We start from the raw sequence: 8,369 nt of genomic DNA on the forward strand, positions 1-8,369 counted from the left end.
AAAGAAAACTTGATTCGAGAGAAAAATGTCTGCAAATTGATGATTTTAGACGAAAGGACTAGGGGCTATAGGGGGCCATTTTTGGCCCCACCCCAAATGAAATTTGTCATGTTGTAAGTCTATACCATAGACCTTCTGAAAATAATTGAATTTTGGGTCTAGCTTGTTTAATCTGTTGCCTAGCAACAAATATAATGGCGGAGTTAAAATAATCAAATATAATTAATATACAGCTTTAATCCAGCTTTATTTGAAATTAAACCTGTTGAGCATGTAGTGAACTTTACACTTGTACACTATTTAAATATTACATAATTAAATGCACATTTTTGCCGAATTCACAGTTATTTCTCCCTAGTAACACATCTGTGCCCATGGCAACGGCAATTTGTTTTCTATTTTACAAAATTTGATTTTAAATATGTTGCAACAGAAAGATGCAAATTGTTAAAGTAACAAACTCCAAAGTAAATGTTAAGGTGAAAAGCAATATTGAAACATCAACAAACACAACAAAACACCGGGTATTGCTGATATATACATATTGTGCTTCTAGTGATGTGTGGGGTCTTACTTATCAGCGACAAGAAGAATAATATAACGACAAGAACACATATATTAATCATCTAAAATAGATAGATACAGACACATGCATTAAAGGGTGTTTTTAAATGTCGGCGTATTTCGCTAACAGTACCTATGTTTCAGGTAGGGGTTGGGGTTGGAGGGGGCACTTCTATTTACAAGGTGATATGACGTGCCTCTGGAATAGTTCACCTTTTTAAGCTTAAATTGGGTATGTCTTTGTTGATAATGAGCATAGAGAACAAGTTTTATAAAATTTGATGGTAACGAAAACGGCAAATGGTAGACTATCCATATATCCATCCGTATATAAAATGTAAATTTAAGCAAAATAATCTTTAAAACTTGGTCCCCCCCTTTTTTTTGTTACATAAATCATGATTCCGACCCTAATACTAGAGAGAGAAAATTGCCCCATTCAAACACCAGATTTTGAATTGATAATTGGCAAAAACATAAGAAATGTACAGATTTTGTTATATTGAAGGTCTATCGAAAATTTCATAATTAAATGAAAAAAATGTCCTCAAAGTTGTTATTGACTCCCTTACACAAGTAGTTCGATCATTGCTTTCGGATTTTGTTTAAAGAAGTTTAACTAGATATACTTACGGAAATAATATTAGGAATACACGTTATATTCATAAACAAAAAAATAAAGTTCCTATAGGCATAAGAATGTATAAACAAAACTTTGTCAGATGAATAGGTCTAATTTGGACGGCAAATTATATCTTTTTATTACTCCGCTTTGCTATGAAAAATATAGAATAAACTATCGCACCAACCTTGTACCAAAAAGATTTTTTATCCGAAGTTTGATATGTATGAACTTGTCATAATGTTATAATTTCTTAATGGTGCAAGCATGGTGCGGTGGTCAAAATTTAGAAAAACCATCCAAATTTCTGTATTTTTGCCTTTTTTCTCAATTATGACCTCATTTGCATCTACAATTGTGACGTCATTGAACCTTTTTTTTTGTTGGATAAAAACTTTTTTTTTAATCATTGACTCATATTCTAATAATTTATGGCGAAAAATCTGCTCTGTTAGAACTTTTTTTCTCTTGTAAATCTGGGGCCATTTTAGGCCATTATAGCCCCTACTCCTTTTCTTTTGTCTTCCTACAGAAGGTACTAATTCTAAGAAAGAAAATATCAGCAGTACAAGATAAGAAAAAAGAGGTAAAGTATTGAATTATTTTCTAGATTACAATATTGTTGACAATGAAAATAAATTTAGATGAGCCAAACAGACTCTTTAGAGCACTTTGTTTATTAGTGTCTTCGTCAGTTGTACTACAGGTTATAGTAAAAGTTTGTTTCAAAATAAAACACTTTGCAAATTCCCCTATTTTTAATAAAAAAAATAGTACTTTGTTTTACAAGACGTTCCAGAAATTTGATTAACAAAACTAGAATCATATCAAATCATTTATTACATTAAAAAAGTATGATAAGAACTCAAGAGTGTATAACTTTTTCAATTATTCTGAGAAAAAAACCCCAGCGTGAAGCTTTAATTTTGCTAGTTTGCAGATATGAGTTGTTTTCAGCTTTCAATCTTAGAACTGATTATCAAACCAACGTGCTTTCAAAGTTTATCTTCATAAGAACATTTATTCATAACTGTTAAACATAAAAAAAAGAGAAATTACAAAACTAATGTTATTGAATGATATAAGAATGATAACATGGGATTTTTTCAAATTTAAAACATTTCCGTTAAAAACGATTCAAGCATGTGACACCACAGGTTTGAAATTCACGTTATTTAAACGCATTATTTAAAAAAAAACCACATAAAAATCAATCCAGTTGATTAGCATGCGTCTAATGACAGTTTTGTGGTTTTAGAACGAATCAATTGACATCGTGATTGCTCAAAACACGAGACTTAATTTTAATAAGAATTTTCAATTTATAACTCTCCAATAGTGTTTTGTCCTTTCACATATATTTGTTTCGATATCGATTTTACGGAAACGTATTAGCGCCACACAAACCATTTTGCTTTTTAGTATTTCTTCTTGTGTTTGCGTTATCTGCCAAATGTTATATTGAAAACTGAATTCTAAACAAATCCCCTAATATAAATGTAAAACGTTGTCGGATAAATGTATTTGTACCGAGCAGTCATATTGTTTTTTGATATACTACATTGTCCAAAAAGAATTTAAAATGATATATTAGAAATTGTTTGTGTATTTGTGTGTTGGAAACCATATTTAATCATTGATAAGTGTTGAAAAACATATATAACTCTTTTATCTGAATTTATATAATAGTTAACTCTGTTACATTTCTCTAACATATACTGTTCCAAAAACGACTAGCACATTTTCGTTATCAATGATTGAACATAAACTACCAGGCAAGGTTTGGATGTCTCTCTCTGTGTTGCATTATTAAAAGAATTGGCTTAGTTAAACACGTATTCAATAATAAGGGATATCCATTTATATTGAGGTCTCTAAAATTCATACCTTGTGGTAAATGTCTGATGATAAAATAGAATGCACGCGACCAAAAATTGAAGAACATTGTTTATTGTTTTAATTTTGAAATTTTTAGCTCAGTGTATTTTTAAGAAGACAGAAGTATCTGTATAATTTCTTCATAACTTCAGAAGACTAGGTACCATTTAAACCTTGACATACTTTTAAAGATACCTTTCTATTGTTATATAATGGATATTGAGGCCAATACGTGTTTGGTTTTTTGTCGCTATAAGATTTTTTTCAATCAATAAAGCAACACATTTGTCAGATTAGTTTTGTCTATACAAAATTTAGTTTTGTCTATACTTAAAGAAAAAACTAAAAAAAAACTGTATTCATGTAGTTTTTTTACTGACCCCTACCCCCCTCTTGTCTATACTTAAAGTCTTATGAGTATATGAGATATGAGTCTTGAACATTACAATAATTTGAAAGTACTGAATAAACCACTCATTAAGGGACGACATAAAAAAAATCAGTGATAGTTTGGGGTTGGGGTATCTAAACTGCTGCAAGTTTTGTTTAATTGACATCGATTTTATATATATCCTTATTGGTCAATCAATTTTTCCCAAATTAAGTTAAGAGAAAGGGGAGGGGGGTAGGGGGTCAGTAAAAAAACTACATGAATACAGTTTATTTTTTATTTTTGATGTGGTGCTTTATTGATTGAAAAAAATCTTATAGCGACAAAAAACCAAACACGTATCGGTCTCAATATCTATTATATAACAATAGAAAGGTATCTTTAAAATATGTCAAGGTCTAAATGGTACCTAGTCTTCTGAAGTTATGAAGAAATTATACAGATACTACTGTCTTCTAAAACATATACTGAGCTAAAAATTTAAAAATTGCACAAAAGAAAGCATTGTGTCTTTTGAATTGACGAGAGACCTAAGAGGTTATTAAAAGACACTCTATTAACATTAACATTAACTTCTCAACTATAGATTTTTTTTAAAATATTGAATTCTTTAAAAGTAATATAAAACCTGAGGTATCTATAGAAAACCCCGATTATCGAAAAATGAGATCATATAACCTTAAGAAGTATTATTATAACTTTAGGTAGCTGTAGATAGCACTGTTGAAATTGGGATCATGTAACCTTTAATATAATTATCATAATTTGAGGTAGTTAACTGTAGGTAGTGCCGACAGTCGAAAAATAAGATCATTTAACTTTTAGAAATAGTATCATAACTTGAGGTAGCTATAGGGAAAACCGACTGGTAACCAATTGGATCATATAACCCTGAGACAATTTCTCATAGTTTAATATAGTTTTAATTAGAATCGACAGTTACCCAATTTGATTATTTAACCTTTAGAAGTAGTATGATAGCTTGAGATAACTGTAAAATACCTATTGTTGACAAGAAACAAATAAAATTGTACTTTAGCTCATCGGTTATTCATAAATTGTGAATGAAATTGAAAAAGATCCATATTAGTCGTGTAAAATGCCATCAACATATCAGATTTCCATTATGAGTATCGCTCTTCTTTTATATCTGCTCTTTTATTGAAGATTTTAAACGAAAGGTTTTTATTTGCTTTCTCCATATGTCTTCACACTGATGATCTTTAAGTGATCATATTTCATTATTATTTCTAAATTTATTTTACAGTCCATTATCAGAAATAAAAATTTCTGATATTTACAGTTATAATAATACCAACAGAGACTAAGATTTTTAGCATTTTGAATGATTTTATTTTTTGCTTTATTTAACCTTATTTGGCAGATTATCTTTGTATATCCCCTTCAATCTGACTTCAAAGATGGGCGAATTTGCAATCATTACATTATGGTCTCGAATTGAATATAATAAATCAGATTTAAGTCAAAAGTTAGTAATTTGCCAAAAGGAATTTAAGACCACAAAAAAAAAATATATGGACCAAAGCTGCAACGCAATTGATTTTAACATCAACAGCGAAGAAAACACTCACTGATATGAAATTTTAGAATATATTTTAAAACGAAGAATGTTGTTGCTCTGACAAAAATGCAAAATCCTACATTTTAAAATATATAAAAGGAAAAAAAACGAATGTATATATAACAATAAGGAGATGTGAAATGATTGCCAACGAAATAACACTCCATTTGATCAGTAACTAATAAATAAATAAATATTTGTCACCATACGACCTTCAACAATGAGCAAATCACATTCCGTATAGTCAGCTTTAAAACGTACAAAAATTTATGTTTCTTAACTAAACTTAGTTTTAAGTCCATGTATGCGTGTTTGAGTATAAAAAAAACCGTGTGTATACATACAGAAAATAAAATCAAATATAGAACAAATAAATAGATAAATTAAGGTATATGAATAAATAAAAATAAAATCAATTGAAAGAGTAATATGCAGGCGTTCTTTTTGCAAAAATCACACTGATCGAATTATTCATGACTTACGAGTGTTTTTTCTCGTAATATGTTTTTGTGGAATGAGTTGTTGGTTTACATTATTGATAACTGTATAAGATATATAAGATCTGATCGAAAGAGCTTTAACTTTTGTTTCATGACAGTCACGTTATATAATGGACAAAACAGCTGTTGTCAAACTAAATCATTTGAATTATGCCGGTTCTGACCACTGTGGAGATAAGAGAGACAGCTCATCCCGACTTAGTGCCGATTTCGTAGTGCTCTTTAAAAAGAGCCACAAAGCAGCAAAATTTATATGATAATTGATGATATTTAATTAAAAGCGGTACCAAACCTATGAATAGAATTTATATACGTATAATACTGATTTCAGTCGATTGATTAATATCATTTTATGCATTTGAAATTTAGAGCCGTTGTATGTTTTTTTAATGTATTACCAAATACTAGGTGTAATATCACCAAATCATAGTACGTCCCATCCGGTTGTATACGAAAGTAGGTCTAAAAAAATATTCCCTTGAATTTGACAGTTGTAGAAAATAAACCCTGCATTTCAATGTACTTAAATTTTTCTGAGTCATAAACATGTATGTTGGGTGTCTGTAAGCATTTCTTTTTTTTATTTGATGGTCTTAAACACTATTTGGAAAGTTAAGGTTACATAGTTACCAAAGCAGGTAACCAGTAAATAACAGTGTAAAAATTGGGTTGTTTACTTCCGGTGATGGTTACTTTCTTATATGCAATGAAATGTAGTGTGAAATTTTCACTGTAGCACTTGAAAGGATTAAATTTTATTCATGCAAAGTGTTTCTTTGGTTGAAATAAAGGTAAATACTGTACAATTTTTTTTAAAAGTGCCAATTTAACAAAGACTAATACGGGAAAATCAATGGTGGTATTACACCTATTTAGGGAAACTACACGTGCACTCGTGACCTTATTGTACTTTCATTTTGAAAATCATTACTAAACTAGTTCATACGTTGTAAACATGGACTATTCGGAATGGATTGAGTCACAGAAAGCACGTTTGAGGGACAATTGGCCTGAAATGGGGGTTTACGGGTTTTTGCTAAGTCAAATGGGTGGACAGACGAAACTGTATTCAGTGTATAGTGTTAGCTTATAGGTTTCCTTGGGACAGAAAAAAAAAGAACATTGTATGGTCACAGATTTGCATACATGTTGCACACTGAAAAATTTGACCTATCAGAGGAATTTGATGTATCTCATCTGTGTCATCAGAAGAGATGCATCAACCCTGAGCACTTGTCTTTCGAGCCGCCTCATATCAACCAAGACCGCCAAGTTTGTCGTGGTACACCCCCCCCCCCCCCCCCCCCCCAACAAGGTGTCGAAAACACAAACCCTACCAAGGCTGTTTGATTTAAAATGGTAAAACAATAATGGTTTTAAAGAGAAGTCTTATTTTTTCTTCATATAATTTATGAAATACACTTTTGAATCCACATACATATATTACATTGAGACCTTTCTTGCCATGCTAATCCGCATTTTACTTGAGCCTCTGTGACAAATTTTGAATCACCCTTACAGTTTTGTTTATACAACATGGGATTTTTCATTTCAGTGTTAGCCATGTACTGACGAGTATTCTGTTGAAAAATCTTATATGTGAATTGGTCTGCAGATGACACTTTAGCATTGAGGTATGTATCAACTAATGTCATGTTTTGTTTTTGTTTTGGCCGCAAAAGTTTACAATTTGCCATTGTGCCGTCTGCATTTTGCACCGACAAAACATCATCTAAACACTTGCCTTGGATTTATACACATCAGAATCCAGACTCACATACTTAAATTTTATAATTCTTACCAATTTTTTTTTATCAGCATTCAAAGGGACATAACCCGTTTTAAACCATTTTGAGGTATTTTTTATTACTCTTTATCCCCATTTTCTAATGTAAAATACAAGAAAGTGGACTTTTTATGTAAATCTATTAGAAATATACTGCAATAACTAAATAAAATGACTTTGATATCAGTAAAAATAAATGATTGACTGAAAAGGAACCGTTAAGTGCCAATTTAACAAAGACTAATAGGTGAAAATCAATGGTGGTATTACACCTAAAGCATCTCAATTCCTTCAGATGATAAATCAAACAAGTCTCATCATTTTCTCGTTGCTGTTTTGGAAAGCCATTTCTTAAAATTGATTATATTTAGGGAATAGAATTTTCAATATGGTCAGTTCTACCAACAGTGTCTTTCACTACTGTATTGGAAAGTCTTTTTTGATAATTGTCCAGGCAGTGTGGTATGTTCTTTTATTTTATAGTTAATTTGATAACAGAAATGACATTGTGTATGCATTGTTCTTGCGTCGCATACAGAGCTGGAATTCATATTAACTCTGTCATACTTCCATAACAAAACGATACGTTGTAACACAAATATGTTGTAATTGATAGTGAGGCCGATAGAGTAAAAAAATATTTTCTTTATTAGTGTTTATAGTACTGTACTGAGTTAATTTGTTTCCTCCTATGATAAATACGCCTAAGAATGCCATAATATTTTTATGCTGACACATAAAGCAATACTATTTATTCATCTTATTGAATACAACAATACAGGTTCGAATAATCAAAGCACATAGCGATAGTGTACAGCTTTATTACTATTCTATCAATTAAGTCAAAGAAAATAAAATCACCACACTGAACCCAAAAACAACTAAAAGTTTATGAGGTATGTACAATTACTTGGTATGTATATTTCAATAAACAGAATCAATCATCAGATATTCTTTAATTTGAAGATGAAACGTTATTTTTCTGTTTTATTTTTGTTGACAGAAGTTGGGTTTTATTTTGTTAGAAGAAAAACAATAATTATAAT

The sequence above is a fragment of the Mytilus edulis genome, chromosome 4 (genome assembly GCF_963676685.1).
Source record: "Mytilus edulis chromosome 4, xbMytEdul2.2, whole genome shotgun sequence".
NCBI lineage: Eukaryota > Metazoa > Mollusca > Bivalvia > Mytilida > Mytilidae > Mytilus > Mytilus edulis.